At 37.4% G+C, this 17,720-nt stretch overlaps 1 long non-coding RNA gene across 1 annotated transcript in view; it reads right to left on the bottom strand.

Moving 5' to 3' along the window:
- Positions 1–17,720, bottom strand: part of LOC118921453 (uncharacterized) — an 88,586-nt gene that overhangs the window by 778 nt on the left and 70,088 nt on the right. The gene's annotated exons all lie outside the window — the stretch shown is intronic.

The following is a 17,720-nucleotide window of genomic DNA, read 5'->3' as shown; positions in this document are numbered from 1 at the left end:
TAGGCCTCTTCTTTGTCTTCTGCCTGGTTAAGAGTACTCCATTTTCTTGGCCTTGGGAGGTAAGTTCGGACAGCTTGGAGCAAACTATTTCCCTTTACTCTTCGCCTTCCAGCTTAATGTGGGAGCTCTTCAGAAGCATGGTTTTTGCTACATGTAATCATATTGATTCCCAAATGACAAAATTTCAAGACCACCATGGATAGTCAGTCAATGAATATTTATTGGACTCCTAATGTGTATTGGACATTGGACATTCAGATGTGAATAAAGAAGAAAGAATATCAGACTTTAAGCTGTTGATTGCATTGAATGAGTGAATCCGATTTTATTGTGACTTCTTAAGGCTTATTATCTATTTATTAAGGTATCATTGATATAAACTCTTATGAAGGTGTCACATGAGCAACAATGTGGTTACTACATTCACCCATATTATCAAGTCCCCCCCCATACACCATTAAACTCATTGTCCATCAGTGTAGTAAGATGCCACAGAGTCATGACTTGTCTTCTCTGTGCTGCACTGTCTTCCCCGTAACCCACACACACACTATGTGTACGAATCATAATACTTCTCAATCCCCTTCTCCCTCCATCAACCCTCCCCTTTGGTAACCACTAGTCCCTCCTTGGAGTCTGTGAGTCTGCTGCTGTTTTGTTCCTTCAGTTTTGCTTCATTGTTATGCTCCACAACTGAGGGAAATCATTTGGTACTTGTCTTTCTCCGCCTGGCTTATTTCACTGAGCATAAAACCTCTAGCTCCATCCATGTTGTTGTAAATGGTAGGATTTGTTTTTTTCTTATGACTGAATAATATTCCATTGTGTATATGTACCACATCCTTTTTATCCATTCATCTACTGATGGACACTTAGGTTGCTTCCATATTGTGGGTATTGTAAATAGTGCTGCAATAAACATAGGGGTGCATATTTCTTTGTGAATCTGAGAACTTGTATTCTTTGGGTAAATTCCTAGGAGTGGAATTCCTGGGTCAAATGGTATTTCTATTTTTAGTTATTGAGGAACCTCCATATTGTTTTCCACAATGGTTGAACTAATTTACATTCCCACCAGCAGTGTAGGAGGGTTCCCCTTTCTCTGTATCCTCACCAGCATATGTGGTTCCTTGTCTTTTGGATATTGGCCATCCTAACTGGTGTGAGGTGGTATCTCATAGTAGGTTTAATTTGCATTTTCCTGATAATTATCAGTGTGGAGCATCTTTTCATGTGTCTGTTGGCCATCTGAATTTCTTCTTTGGAGAATTGTCTCTTTGTATCCTCTACCCACTTTTTAATCAGTTTATTTGCTTTTTGGGTGTTGAGGCATGTGAGTTCTTTATATATTTTGGATGTTAACCCCTTGTTGGATATGTCATTTACAAATATACTGTTGCCGGGAGCCATGCTACTCAAGCTGTGTAGCGAAGCTCTGGCTGGAGGAAAACGCCCACAAAGCAGGGGCCTTTGCAGCTGGCTCCCCGTTACCCTCCTTGATTTTGTTATTGTCCATTATACTATTGGCTTTGCTTTTGCTTGCATTTTTGCCAAGGGTTAACTAACCTTTGCTGAGCAGTGTGGAAAAGACAAGGACATAAATTGCCCAGAAGCTTTTCAGGACAGTGCTCCTAAAGAATGGAACACACAGGGGCCAGATGCTGATCTTGGCATGAAATACCGAAACCTACTGTTAGTCAGTCAAACATTGACCGCCCCATCTCCACTAAGTAGGAATGCCCCCCTTTTTTATTACAATGTTAGTGAAACTAGTGATGGAGAGTCTTATAGAAATAGAGTTGTGAGGGAATATTGAATGGAATAACCCTGTCTGACCCTTAATCCATCTTCTCATGTTTTCTTCCATCTGCTACTTCCATAGCTTCTCTTCTTCCTTCCCAATTACAGCCCTTTACTAGAATTTGTGCCTCATATGTGAAATTACCAAATACCATAATTTTTCCAAGAAGTAAAAATACCTCAAGACAAGTGCTGGGGCTGGAAGCCACGGGGCATAAATCTGCGAAGAATATTGCTTCTCTCTCACCAACTTCACATTTCCCTGTATGGCCCCAGAACATGGCTGGTTAGCCAGAGACGGGTAAGATTCCTCAAGGGAGGAACAACCTAAGACAGGCACAGTCACAGGGGGGCCATCAGGTGAGAAAATGGGGGCCAACAGAGGTGAGGCTTAGAACCTCACCCCCGCAGTGTTGAGAGAAATTGTCTACACCCGTGGATGTTTTGTTGTCCTTGTCTGGCTTGGATTAATACCTAGTCTGTAGGCACAGACCTGACCATGTATGCTTGCCTTTTGTACAGCACTAAATCATGCTTTCTATCTATATCTTGCATCTACCTATTACATCAACATTTTATTAGAAACGTAAAGGGGAAAATGTGGGATTCACATATAAAGTATAAAAATCAAATATTAATCATGTTTGACTTGATTGTTTATAGTTTTAGATTTGTAGTCAAAACAGAAACGGTTTCTATGATATGAATGCCCTTGCATTGTTCACTGTGTAAAAACTTGTTTAGTCCCTACAGTAATAGAGCCATGGAGACCTGCATATTATATGTCAGGGAGATTTTGGTATCCACTCAGAAGAAAGAGAAATATAGATAAGAAGGGGAAATTTAGTTTGCTGCCTACTGTGCCCTATAAAGGGGTGTAAAATGAAGATATGAGTTTATGATTTTAGATTGTTTATAAATTTATTAAAGCCTCTAAGAATATTTTTGTGAGAAAGAATCCTAGTTAACTGTGGCAGTAGGTGACCTGTATTTCACCCTGAGCTGATAGACTCCATAGTCACTGCTACATACTGCTCCTGAGGTCACATGTACTACTTAGAAACTGCATTGCATAGAAACATAAAACATGATAGAGTACATGTTGCTAGGAAAACGTTAGGTCAAGAAACAGAAAAAAGATCACCTGTCTAACACTTGACTAACCATGTATAGATTAGAAAGAAATAGAAAGAAAAAAGCTTGCTTATACCTATTAATCAACTGCCTCTACCTATTAATCAACAGAACAATAAAAAATAATCATATCCTTGTCCAAAATGGCATAAATAAAGCTGTTATCAGCACTTTGTCAAGAGACCACCTTCATCTGACTCTTGTGTCCTGTCTCTCTGTGCACCGACTCCATCTCATCCTTTGCGGCAACACCCCCCCCACAGGAGCTAGACTCCGGCATACTGTCCCATACTGTAGAATGCCTATTTGTTCTACTAATTAGGTCTTTGCTGTATAGAAGCGTTTTAGCTTGATGTAGAACCATTTCTTCATTTTTGCTTTTGTTTCCCTTGCCCGAGGAGATGGGTTCATGAAGAAATCGCTCATGTTTATGTCCAAGAGATTTTTGCCTATGTTTTTTTCTAAGAGTTTTATGGTTTCATGACTTACATTCAGGTCTTTGATCCATTTTGAGTTTATTTTTGTGTATGAAGTTAGACAGTAATCCAGTTGCATTCTCTTACATGTAGCTGTCCAGATTTGCCAACACCAGTTGTTGAAGAGGCTGTCATTTCCCCATTTTATGTCCATGGCTCCTTTGTGGTATATTAATTGACCATATATGTGTGGGTTTATATCTGGATTCTGTTTCATTGATCTATCGGTCTGTTCCTGTGCCAATACCAAATTGTCTTGATTACTGTGGCTTTGTAATAGACCTGGAAGTCAGGGAGCATAATCCACTCAGGTTTATTCTTTCTTCTCAGGATTGCTTTGGTTATTTGGGGTCTTTTGTCGTTCCATATGAATTTTAGAACTATTTCCTCTAGTTCATTGAAGAATAGGGATTGCATTGAATCTGTAGATTGTTTTAGGCAGGATGGCCATTTTGACAATATTAATTCTTCCTATCTGTGAGCACAGAATGCATTTCCATTTATTGGTATCTACTTAAATTTCTCTCATGTGTGTCTTGTAGTTTTCTGGGTATAAGTTTTTCACTAGCTTGGTTAGGTTTACTCCTAGGTATTGTATTCTTTTTGATGCAATTGTGAATGGAATTGTTTTCCTGAGTTCTCTTTCTGCTAGTTCATCGTTAGTGTATAGGAATGCAAATTTCTGTGTATTAATTTTGTATCCTGCAACTTTGCTGAATTCAGTTATTCTAGTAGTTTTGGGGTGGATTCCTTAGGGTTTTCTATGTACAATATCATGTCATCTGCAAACAGTAACAGTGTAACTTCTTCCTTACCAATCTGGATACCTTCTCTTTCTTTGTGTTGTCTGATCACAATGACTAGGACCTCCAGAACTATGTTGAATAAATGTGGGGAGAGTGGGCATTCTTGTCTTGTTCCCAATCTTAAAAGCTTTCAGCTTCTCACTGTCAAGTATGGCATCTTCTCAGGTAGGTAAAAAAAAAAAAAAGAAAGAAAAAAAGAAAGAGGAAAAAATTTTCCTTGTGATAAGAACTCTTAGCATTTATTCTATTTTAACAACTTTCCTTTATATCATACAGCAGTATTAGGAATAGCCATCATCTTGTACATTATATCCCTAGTACTTATTTATCTTATAAATGGAAGTTTGTGCCTTTTCAATACCTTCCTCCATTTCCTCCGTCCCCTTCTCTCCACCTCTGGTAACCACAATTCTGATCTCTTTTTCTATGAGTTTGTTTGTGTGTGTGTAGTTTTTGTTTTGTTTCTGAATTCAACATATAAGTTAGATCTTACGGTATTTATCTTTCTTTGTCTGGCTTACTTCACTTAGCATAATGCCTTTAAGGTCCATCCATGTTGTTGCAAATGGTAGGATTTCCTCTTTTTATGGCTGAAAAATATTCCATTGTTTGTTTAGACCACAACTTCTTTATGTGTTCATCAACTGACATACACTTAGGTTGTTTCCTTTTCTTAACTATTGTAAATAACACTGCTGTGAACGTGGGGATGCAGATATCTTTTTGAGTTAGTGTTTCTGTTTACTTTGGATATATTCCCAGAAGTGGAATTGCTGGATGACCTGGTAGTCCTGTTTTTGATTTTCTAAGGCTCCACCATATTGTTTTCCATGGTGGCTGTACCAATTTACAGTCCCTTTCTCCATATATATGCCAACATTTATTATCTCCTGTCTTTTTCATGAAGACCATTCTAATAGGCATGAGGTGATATGTCATTGTAGTTAAATTTGCATTTCCCTAATAACTAGTAATGTTGAGCATCTTTTCATGTACCTATTAGCCTTTTGTGTATCTTTAGAGAAATACATATTCAGGTCCTTTGCGCATTTTTTAATTGGTTTGTTTCATTATTCAGCTCTATGAGTTCTTTATGTATTTTGGATATTAACCCCTTATCAGATACATGGTTTGGGAATATTTTATCCCATTCTGTAGGTTCTCTTTCGCTGTGGAGAAGCTTTTTAGTTTGATGTAGTACTGCTTGTTTGTTTTAGATTTTTTGGTTGTGCTTTAGGTGTCATATCCGAAAATCATTACTAAGACTCATGTCAAGGAGTTTTATTCCTATGTTTTCTTCAGGAGTTTCATGGTTTTAGGTCCTACGTTAAGTCTTTAGTCCATTTTAAGTTAATTTTTCTGAGTGGTGTAAGAAATACTTCATTCTTTTACATGTGACTCTCCAATTATCCTAACATCATTTATTGCTGAGACTGTATTTTCTCCACCAAGTATTCTTGACTCCCCTGTCAAATATTAGTTGACTGAGTATGCTTGGGTTTATTTCTGGGGTCTCGATTCTGTTCCATTGTCTGTCTGTTTTTCTACCAGTACTATGCTGTTTAATTTACTATAGTTTATCATATAGCTTGAAATCAGGAAGTGTGAGGCCTCCTGCTTTGTTCTTCTTTCTCAGAATTTCTTTGGCTGTTTGGGATCTTTTGTGGTCCCATATAACTTTTAGAGGTGCTCTACTTGTGTAAAAAATGCCACTGGAATATTGCTAGGGATTGCATTCAATCTATGGATAGCTTTTGGTATCATTTACATTTTAACGATATAAATTATCCACTCCATGAACATGCAATGCCTTTCTATTCCTTTGTATTTTCTTTGATTTATTTTGTCACTGATGTATAGTTTTCAGAGTAGAGATTTTTCACCTCCTTAGTTAAATTTATTCCTAAGTGTTTTTTTTAATTTTTGATGCTATTGTAATAAGGATCAAATTTTTTTCCCAGAAAAGTTGTTTGAAGTATATAGAAATGCTACTGCTTTTTATATGTTAAATTTGTATCCTGTAACTTCACTGAATTCATTGATTAGACCTAACAGTTTTTTAGGTGACTCTTTAGGATTTTTAAAGATATAAAATCATCCCATCTTTAAGTAGAGACAATTTTTGCTTTTTCATTTTCCAATTTGGATACTTTTTATTTCTTTTTCTTCATAATTGCTCTATCTAGGACTCCTACTACTATGTTGAGTAGGAGCAGTGAGAGTGGACATCCCTGTCTTGTTCATAATCTTAGAGGAAAAGCCTTCAACCTTTCACCATTGAGTATGTACAATGTTAGCTGTGAGCTTGTCTTGTGTGTACTTTATTATGTTCAGATATGTTTCTTTCTATGACTAATTTGTTACGAGTTTTTATCATGAATTGTGTTGACTTTTGTCAAATGCTTTTTCTGCCTGTATTGAGAGGGAATCATTTGATTATTTTATTCTATTAATGTGTTGTGTCGCACTGATTGATTAACATATATTGAACCAGCCTTGCATACCTGGGATAATCCCACTTGATCATTGTGAACGACTTCTTTAATGTGTTGCTGAATTCAGTTTTCTAGTATTTTATGAAGAATTTTTGCATCTATATTCATCAGGAATATTGGCCTAATCAGATGGGGCCACAAGACACTCTCCCCAGTGAGAGAGGCTGTTCCAGGCTACTCTCACTTTCCCAAATAGGCTCTCAGGTCAGGAAGAGCCACAGCTACCTTCTGCCTTGCCTGTAATTTGATGCCCCTTGTGTACATAACACAGGAACCCTCCACGTGAGGTACTTGCTTTTCTCTGGAGACATTCAGGTCTGCTCACCTGTCTTTCAGCTCAAGCTCCACTGAACTATACTGTTTCAGGACTTTATCACCAACCCTTTTGGTCATATGGGGCTGGAAGACACACTCCACAGTGGGTGGGACTGTGATTCAGTTACTTGCCTGGGTATGAGCAAAGCAGATGTTAGGGCCAGCAAAACTGCTTGAGGATGGAATTCAGGCAGGTCTGTGCCCCACTGAGGTTCATGATCAGAATACACCCACAATTTGATTCTGCTAATGAGCAAAGCTGCTGGTTTTAATTACTCCCTGAGCCTGCAGTTATGAACTTGATCTGCCAAGATCCCTTTGCTGATTACTGCAATCCCCTCCTCTCTTTTCCATTGCAGTCAGATTCCAGTAGTTTGCCCCACAAAATTCCTCTGTAACAAAAATGCCCCAAAATGCTGGAAGATTAACAACATGCTCCTAAATAATCAATGGATAAATGAACAAATAGAAAGAGAGATCAAGCAATGTATGGAGCAGATGAAAACAACAACACAACAGACCAAAACCTGTGGGATGCAGCAATGGCCATTCTAAGAGGAAAGTATATTGCACTACAGGCCTACCTCAAGAAAGAAGAACAATCCCACATGAACAGTCTAAACTCACAATTAATGAACCTAGAAAAGGAAGAATAAATGAGGCCGAAAGTCAGTAGGAGGGACACAATAAAGATCAGAGTAGAAATAAATAAATTTGAGAATAAAATGATAGGAAGAATCAATGAAAGCAGGAGCTGATTCTTTTGAGAAAATAAACAAAATAGATAAACCCCTAGCTGGATTTATCAAGGAAAAAAGAATCTACACATATAAACATAATCCAAAATGAGAAAAGAAAAATCACTATGGACACCACAGAAATTAAAGAATTATTAGAGAACACTATGAAAAATTATATGCTAACCAATTGGATAACCTAGAAGAAATAGACAACTTTCCAGAAAAATGCAACCTTCCAAGACTGACCCCAGAAGAAACAGAATCCAGAACAAATCAATTACCAGCAGTGAAATCCAATTGCTAATTAAAAAAAAAAACTACCTAAGAACAAAAATCTATGGACTAAATGGCTTCACTGCTGAATTTTATCAAACATTTAAGGAAGAGCTAATACCCATCCTCCTTAAGGTTTTCCAAAAAGGAGAAGAGGATGGAATACTTCCAAACTCATTCTATGAGGCCAGCGTCACTCTAATACCAAAACCAGACAAATATACCACAAAAAAGAAAATTACAGGCCAATATCCACAATGAACGTAGGTGCAAAAATCTTCAGCAAAATATTAGCAATCTGAATACAAAAATACATAAAAAAGATCATCCATCATGACAATGTGGGATTTATTCCAGGGATGCAAAGATGGTACAATATTCAAAAATCCATCAATGTTATACACCACATCAACAAAAAGGACAAAAATCACATGATCATCTTTGACAGATGCTGAAAAACCATTTGAAAAAACTGAACATCCATTCATGATAAAAACTCTCAACAAATGGGTATAGAGGGCAAGTACGTCAACATAATAAAAGCCATATATGACAAACACACAGACAACATCATACTTAACAGCAAGAAGCTGAGAGCTTTTCCTTTAAGATCGGGTACAAGACAAGGATGCCCACTCTCCCCACCTCTATTCAACATAGTGCTGGAGGTCCTACACACGGCAATCAGACAACACAAAGAAATAAAAGGCATCCAGATTGGCAAGGAAGAAGTTAAACTGTCCCTGTTTGCAGATGACATGATATTGTACATAAAAAACCCTAAAGAATCCACTCCAAACTACTAGATCTAATATCTGAATTCAGCAAAGTTGCAGTATACAAAATAAATAAACAGAAATCTGTTGGATTCCTATACACTAACAATGAACTAGCAGAGAAGAGAAATCAGGAAAACAATTCCATTCACAATTACTTCAAAAAGAATAAAATACCTAGACATAAACCTAACCAAGGAAGTAAAAAATCCATACCCTGAAAACTACAAGACACTCCTAAGAGAAACTAAAGAAGATACCAATAAATGGTAACACATCCCATGCTCATGGATAGGAAGAATTAATATTGTCAAAATGGCTATCCTGCCTAAAACAATCTATAGATGCCATGCTATTCCTATCAAAATACCAACAGCATTATTCAACGAACTAGAGAAAATCGTTCAAAATTTCATATGGAACCACAAAAGACCCCAAATAGCCAAAGCAATCCTGAGAAGGAAGAATAAAACTGGGAGAATTATGGTCCCCAACTTCAGGATCTACTACAAGGTCACACTAATCAAGACAATTTGGTACTGGCACAAGAACATACCCATACACTAATGGAACAGATGAGAGAGCCCTGATATAAACCCAAGCATATGTGGTCAAATAATATATGATAAAGGAGCCATGGACATACAATGGGGAAATGACAGCCTCTTCAACAGCTGGTGTTGGCAAAACTGGACAGTTACATGCAAGAAAATGTAACTGGATTATTGTTTAACCCCATACACAAAAGTAAACTCAAAATGGATCAAAGACCTGAATGTAAGTCATGAAACCAAAAAACTCTTAGACGACAACAGAGGCAAAAATTTCCTGAATATAAGCACGAGCAACTTCTTCCTGAATGCATTGCCTCAAGCAAGGGAAACAAAAGCAAAAATGAACTCATGGGACTACATCAAACTAAAAAGTTTCTGTACTGCAAAGGACACCATCAACAGAATAAAAAGGCATCCTACAGTATGGGAGAATATATTTGTAAATGACATGTCCAACAAGGGGTTAACATCCAAAATATATAAAGAACTTACATGTCTCAACACTCAATAAGCAAATAACCTGAGTTAACAAATGGGCAGAGGAGCTGAACAGACAGTTCTCCAAAGAAGAAATTCAGATGGCCAACAGACACATGAAAAGATGCTCCACATCACTAATCAGCAGGGAAATGCAAATTAAAACCACAATGAGATATCACCTCACACCAGTAAGGATGGCCAGCATCGAAAAGACTAAGGACCACAAATGCTGGTGAGAATGTGGACAAAGGGGAACCCTCCTACACTGCTGGTGGGTATGTAAGCTAGTTCAACCATTGTGGAAAGCAATATGGAGGCTCCTGAAAATACTAAAAATAGAAATACCATTTGACCCAGGAATTCCACTCTTAGGAATTTACCCTAAGAATGCAGCAGCCCAGTTTGAAAAAGACATATGCACCCCTATGTTTATCACAGCACTGTTTACAATAGCCAAGAAATGGAAGCAACCTAAGTGTCCATCAGTAGATGAATGGATAAAGAAGATGTGGTACATATACACAATGGAATATTATTCAGCCATAAGAAGAAAGCAAATCCTACCATTTGCAACAACATGGATGGAGCTAGAGGGTATTATGCTCAGTGAAATAAGCCAAGTGGAGAAAGAGAAATACCAAATGATTTCACTCATCTGTGGAGCATAAGAACAAAGGAAAACCTGAAGGAACAAAACAGCAGTTACCAAAGGGAAAGGGACTGGGGAGGATGGGTGGAAAGGGAGGGATAAGGGGGGAAATGGGGCATTACGATTAACACACATAATGTAGGGGGGTGGGGACATGGGGAAGACAGTATATACAGAGAAGACAAGTAATGATTCTATAGCATCTTACTACACTGATGGAGAGTGACTGTAATGGGTATGTGGGGGGGACTTGATAATAGGGGGAATCTAGTAACCATAATGTTCAAGTAATTGTACATTAATGATATCAAAAAAAAAAAGAATACACCTTCTCAGATTCAAAAAGACAGATGCACCCCTATGTTTATTGCAGCACTTTTTACAATAGCCAAGAAATGGAAGCAACTTAAGTGTCCATCAGTAGATGAATGGATAAAGAATGTGGTACATATACACAATGGAATACTATTCATCCAGAAGAAAGAAACAAATCCTACCATTCACAACAACATGGATGGAGCTGGAGGATATTATGCTCAGTGAAATAAGCCAGGTGGAGAAAGACAAGTGTCAAATGATTTCCCTCATTTGTGGAGTATAACAATGAAGCAAAACTGAAGGAACAAAATAGCAGCAGACTCAGAGACTCCAAGAAGGACCTAATGGTTACCAAAGGGGAGGCGTGTGGGAGGGCAGGTGGGGAGGGAGGGAGAAGGGGACTGAGGGGTATTATGTTTAGTATACATGGTGTGGGGGATCACGGGGAGTGCAGTGTAGCCCAGAGAAGGCAAATGGTGGATCTGTGGCATCTTGCTGCACTGATGGACAGTGACAGCAATGGGGTATGGGTGGGTACTTGATAATAGGGGTAAATGTAGTAACCACATTGTTTTATCATGTGAAATCTTCATAAGAAAACATTTAAAAAAAAGACACAACATGTTGGCAAAATGTGAAGTGACGGAACTATCATACATTTCCAATGCAAATATACTTCTCAACCACCACTTTGGAGAACTGTTTGGCATTTGCACAGAGTTGAATATATGCCTATACTATAATGCAGCTATTTCACTTCTAGGATTTACAGTATAGGTTGAAATCATACACCCACTCAGAGACTTTTACAGAAATTTTTAAAGCAACTTTTTCATAACCCAAGCCAGAAATAATCCAAATGTCCACTGACATGTGAATGGATAAACAGATTTTATCACATAAATACAGCAGAGTTCTACTCAGGTATGAAAAGGAGTAAGTTGCTTATACACCCAACACATGGATGAAACTCATAGACATTGTTCTGAGCAAAAAAAAAAAAAAAGAAAAGGCCAGTCACAAAAGAGTACACACTATATAATTCCATTTTTATGAAACTTTAGATTGTCTATCTGAAATTTTAATGTATAGTGACAGAAAGATCACTGGTTCCTTGAAGCCAAGAAGAGGAAATTGCTCAGGAGCAGGACAAGGGCCTTGGAGATGATAAAACTGTTCTGTTTCATTTATGGAGATGATTACAGGAAGGTATATATTTGTCAAACTCATCAGACTGTTCATTTAAACTGTATGGCTTTTATTTATGCAAATTATACTCCCAAGAAAGTTGATTTTCAAAAGAGAGAGAGAGTTCATTTGTGCTGAAATTGAGAGGATGACCATGCCAATACAATTGGGATCCTACCAGAAGCTTCGTGGACCCCTAGTGTCAAGAACAGAAGCTACTTCTAAGGCATTCAGTTATTAAAAAGGGGGGTGGTGGGGGAAGAGTGGTAGAGACAAGCAGATATTATGTGCCTACCGATGAAAGTACAACACCTATATTCTTGCCAATAAATATATATGTATATACATAAAATTCCATCTGATCAAGTCTTTAGATCTAATTAGCAATTAGCAGAAAATGCAATGGACAAAGTCCATTTAACAGAAACCGTGGGACACATAGTGACATCCAAACTGGGAAATTCTCCAGGACAGATGACATGATTTTTAGAAATAGAGGGGAAAATATTTAGGTTAATTTCTAGATAACAAAGAAGATAAGTATCACAGGCAATCATAATTATAAACTTTGGATCCCAATTTTAAAAAATTATTTTTTTAATTCCCCTATAAGACAATTGGTGAAATATGAACACATGATATTAAGGAATTACTGTTAACTTTTTAGCTATGAAAACAGTCTAATGGTTAAATTAAAAGTATTATTTTTCTTAATGAGACAAATACTCAAATATTTACACATGAAATTATGTGCTGCCTGGGATTTGATTAAATATAAATAACCTGGGTGGGGAGAAGGGGTAGGAGTAGAAATGAAAGATTGGTTGTACAATGAAGGGCGCACTGAGTTATTATATCTTCCTCTCTAGTCTTGTGTATATTTAAAATGTTCCTATCCTATAACAAAAATAAAGTTAGAGGGGAAAGTGATGACCACCATGGTTCTGCAGGCAGTGGAAATAAGCTCCGTGCAGAAGTACAATGGATCCAGGTACCTCCCTGGCCAATATCTATGAATCCCTTTTCTTTAGCACATTACTCAGAACAGACTAGGTGATGCTGGAGTAACAGACCTGAAATCTCAGCTTAACAAAAGTTCACTCTTGTTCCTACTCTATATTCAGTGTGGGCCGGCAAGGGGGACCAGACTGGAGAAGGACCCCCCTCTTCTAAGGGTACTGCCCGAAATGCAGTCTCTGGATGGCACCCAGAAGTGAGGCAAGACTGAAGAAACTTAAGTGGCCTTTTGACTTCCTCATTTAGAAGTGGCATATATCGCTTTTGCTCACATTCATTGTCCAGGTATTTCTGCCAACAGAAAGGGGACTGAGACATGCAGAAGTACCGATATGGTCAACACTGGTAATGTCCATTACAAGTATCAACAGGATCCCTTTTGTTTGTCTGGCTGGGAATGTGCCCAGCTTTAAATATTCAGCTTTCCAGACCCCAAGGTAGCTAGGACTGGCCACGGAACATGAACCAGGTATATGAAATGTAGTGGAAGTTTCCTCCAGAAAGCTTGATAAAGGAATTAAACTTGGCATGTTTCCTTTGCCCTCCACACTTTCCTATTCTTCCAACCAGGAAAACGAGCACAATGTCTGTGGACACTTCAACCATGAGGACAAGAGCCATTTGCTAATGATGGTGGAACAGGAGCTAGAAGGAGCCGTAACTCCATGGTGACTTTTTGAATAGCCAAAATATACCTGAACTGATTACCTCCAGACTAACTTACAGATTCGTTGCTGTAGGCAAACAACAGACAGACAAAGAAAGATCCTATCTTTATCAAGAGCCATTATGTCCAGGCTTTTGCTATATTTGGTCAAATTCAATCTTATATAACATGCAAAGATTCTTCCAGATTCGAGAGAAAATAGAACAAAAGATTGTCACTGCTTTCCCTTTTAATTAAATAATTCAGTAACTGTAACAAGAAGTAACTAAAAGTAATCCTAACTTAAGCAATTAATAACACAAATTTTGGAGGGATATAACTACATGGTCATTTGAGGGCAAGGTGGCCTGCAGCTGATGGAGGGAGGAGGTATAGGATGCACAGAACATCTGCTTCCTGGAGGAATGGCAGAGGCATGGGATGCAAGCAGGTCATGGAATGTCACAAAGAAATTGCTCACATAGGCTCAGAGGAACATCTCACTAACCACTGAAAGTTAGCAAGTTTTCATCACAGTGGATGTCGAATTATGGCCTTGTATATGGAGCCCTCAGGGCTCACAGCCTACTGATGAATGGGTATCCTGTTCAATAGCCTCTCTAATCAAGGCCGGAAGATGCCTATGTAGCTAAACAGACTAACTGTTGATCCTTGTAAGAAGAATGTAATTTTCAGATAAAATACTTATATATTCTGAACATAGGTAACTTAGATTCTCATAAAAATTCAGTGATCTTGGGAAATGATAGCTCTTACCAGGCAGTTTAATAGGGAGACGAAGCTCAGAACACAAGCTCAGGCATTTTTCCTCATCCCCCTTGACAACTAAAAAAAAACTACAAATTAATTTTTACAACATACAAATTAATTTCAACCCCAAACCAAACTGTATGTCTATATAATAGCAACAAAGAACCAGAAATTGAAATCAAGAAAATAATTCCCTTCATAATAAAATACAAAATCAAAAGAATAAAAAGAACAAAATATTGAGAATATAGCAACAAAAGAATAAAATATTGAGCAATATATTTAATAGCAGATATATATATATGTGTGTGTATATAAATAAATAAATAGATACACACACACACACACACACTCAAATGACAGCTTTAACTGCAAGAAGTTAAAGATGATCTAGATAAATGGAGAGACACTCATGTCTTTAGACTGGAGATTTACTACTGTTAACATGACAATTCTCCTCAAATTGATCTATAGAGTCAATGTTAGCCCTATTAAATTCCCTATCAAAGAAGTCTTTTTTGTAGAAATTTACTAACTGAACCTAAAATATGTATGAAATGCAAAAGGCTTAGAATAGCCAATACAATTCTTAAATAGCAAAACAAACTTGGGATATTAGTATTGCTACAAATATATTGGGATATACTATATTATATAGTAAGTTTCAAAACTTACTATATAACATGCAAAATTCTTCCAGATTCAAGAGAAAAGAGAACGAAAGATTCTCACTGCTTTCCCTTTTAATTAAATAATTCAGTTTTTGTAATAAGAAGATAACTAAAAGTAATCCCAATTTAACAAGCAATTAATAACACAAATTTCGGAGGATCACTATTCAATTACAATTGAATTTCATCAAAGTTAAAAACACTTTTCAAAAGACAATACTCCGAAATTGAAATAACAAACCACACACTGGAAGAAAATATTTCCACATCATATATCTAATGAAGAACTTACATACAGAACTTATAAACTCTAAATTTTAGAGGACAAATAATTCAATTTAAAAACAAGCAATACATTTCACCAAAGAAGATGACTAATAAACAAATGAAAAGATGTTCAACATCATTAGTCATTAGGGAAATGCAAACTGAAACCATAAATAAAAAGGTTCTAATAAAAATGACTGACAATTGCAAGTGTTGACAAAGATATGGAAAACTGTAACACTTGTAACACATTGGTTGGATGTAAAATGGAACATGGCAAAATGGTAACATTTGTCAGATTCTTGAAAAGTTACCAAAACATACTTACCAACAATACAGTAATTACACTCCTGGGTATCAGGAGAAACAAAAATATGTCCACACAAAGACCTGTGCATGAATGTTCATACAAGTATTATTCAAAATAACTAAGTACTGGAAATAATCCAAATCTCCCTCAACGAGTGAATGGGTGAAAGGAATATGAAATAGCTACACAATGGAATAGTATTAATCACTAAAAAAGAACAAACCACAGACCCAGTCTACAACATGAATGAATCTCAAAAACATCATGATAATTGAAAGGGGATAGACACATAAGACTTCATATTGTATGGTAGTACTTACATGACGTTTCTTGAAAGGCAAATCTATATATAGAGAAAGCACATCAGTGATTGCCTCGGACTGAGAACTGACTACAAATAAGCACAGAAACTTTTCAGGGTGGGAGAAATATCTAAAACTGGATTGGGATGATGATTACGCAGCTCTAATGAATGTAGCAAAAGTTACTGTACTTACAGTGGACGAATTTTGTGGCATGTAAATTACACTTTAATAGAGCCATTTTAGAAGAAGAAAAAAGAGGAGGAAGAGGAAGAGAATGAAAGACCAAGGAAAGACATACTGAAAGTTTAGGGGGAGGAAGAATGAAATTTATTTTGTGCTGTCCCAAAGGGAAGAACTAGAACTAATAAAGTAAAAAAAGGTAGATTTTATTTGATAGAAGGAAAAACTTGTTCATCACTCTCTTCAAAAGAAACATCCCACATTATAAGACTTTCCTCATCCCTTGATGTTAGTACTCTCTGTAAAGAATATTATAAAGTCACATAGAAAGGAAATTGAAGGGAACTGTGACTGTTGATATCTCCCAAGGTTATGATTTCATGCATCTTAACCTTAGTTAGGTTATATACACACAATTCCTAATTGTATTCATATATGTAAATAACCAATTTTAGAAGAAACTTCCTGTACTTCAAGGATTGTGGTAAACCTGGCTGCTCCTCTGTCTTAATCCAACCTGACTGCATGCTAAACTGATTCCTTCTTAGAACAAGCTTGGTAATTTAGTTTTAGTTTCACAGGTAAAGTATGAGACTACTCCATTGTTAAATTATGGGTGATGGTGATAGCCTATAGATCTTAAAAGGGAAATCAGTTAAATAACTGATCTACAGATAACCTACCTCTGAATTTCAAGAGAGAGAGTGATTTAGTACTGATGAAGTGTATTTCTTGAGCACCAGGAAAGAAAGTTTTCTGTGTTAAGTGTTGCAAAGGCATCTCAAGAATCTCACAGCCCAATAAAAAAAAAATTCAATTATAACACAGAACAAATGTGATTTTTTAAATGAGATTAAAAGTTACAAATAAAGAGGGGAAAGATGGCGGTGTGAGTAGGGCAGCGGAAATCTCCCAAAACCATATATGTTTTTGAAAATACAACAAATAAAACTACGCCTAAGAGAGACCAGAGGATACAGTACAACAGCCAGACTACATCTACATCTGCGAGAACTCGGCATCTCACGAAGGGGGTAAGATCCAAGCCACAACCCAGCAGGACCCAAGCGCGCCCCCCACTCCAGCCCACCGGAATGAGGAGAGGAGTTGGAGCAGGGAGGGAGTGGGAGCCCAGGACTGCTAAATAACCAGCCATAGTGATCCACACCAGGAGCGCAGACACACAGTGCATGGTGTGCTGGATGTCAGGGAAACGGAAAAGTAAAATTTGCAAGTGGATCCCTGCAGCCGGCTCCCCTGGGACAAAAGAAAAGCGAGTGCTTTTTGAAAGTCTTAAAGGGACAGGGGCCTCACAGCTGGACAGAATCATCCCAGCACACTCAGCCCAGGCAGCTGGGAATCCCTGGGAACCCCAGGCACCCTAACCCACTGGGTGGCAATGCAGCTCTGAAGCCCCTCATGGTGATAAACAGCCTGCCATTCATTCTCCTTATAGTTTTACAAAAAATAGAAGAGGAGGGAATACTTCTAAACTCATTCTATGAAGCCAGCATCACTCTAATACCAAAACCAGGCAAAGATCCCACCA

The sequence above is a fragment of the Manis pentadactyla genome, chromosome 13, assembly GCF_030020395.1.
Source record: "Manis pentadactyla isolate mManPen7 chromosome 13, mManPen7.hap1, whole genome shotgun sequence".
NCBI lineage: Eukaryota > Metazoa > Chordata > Mammalia > Pholidota > Manidae > Manis > Manis pentadactyla.
The sequence above is the reverse complement of the archived record's forward strand: the minus strand, read 5'-3'. Positions and strand labels throughout refer to the sequence as shown.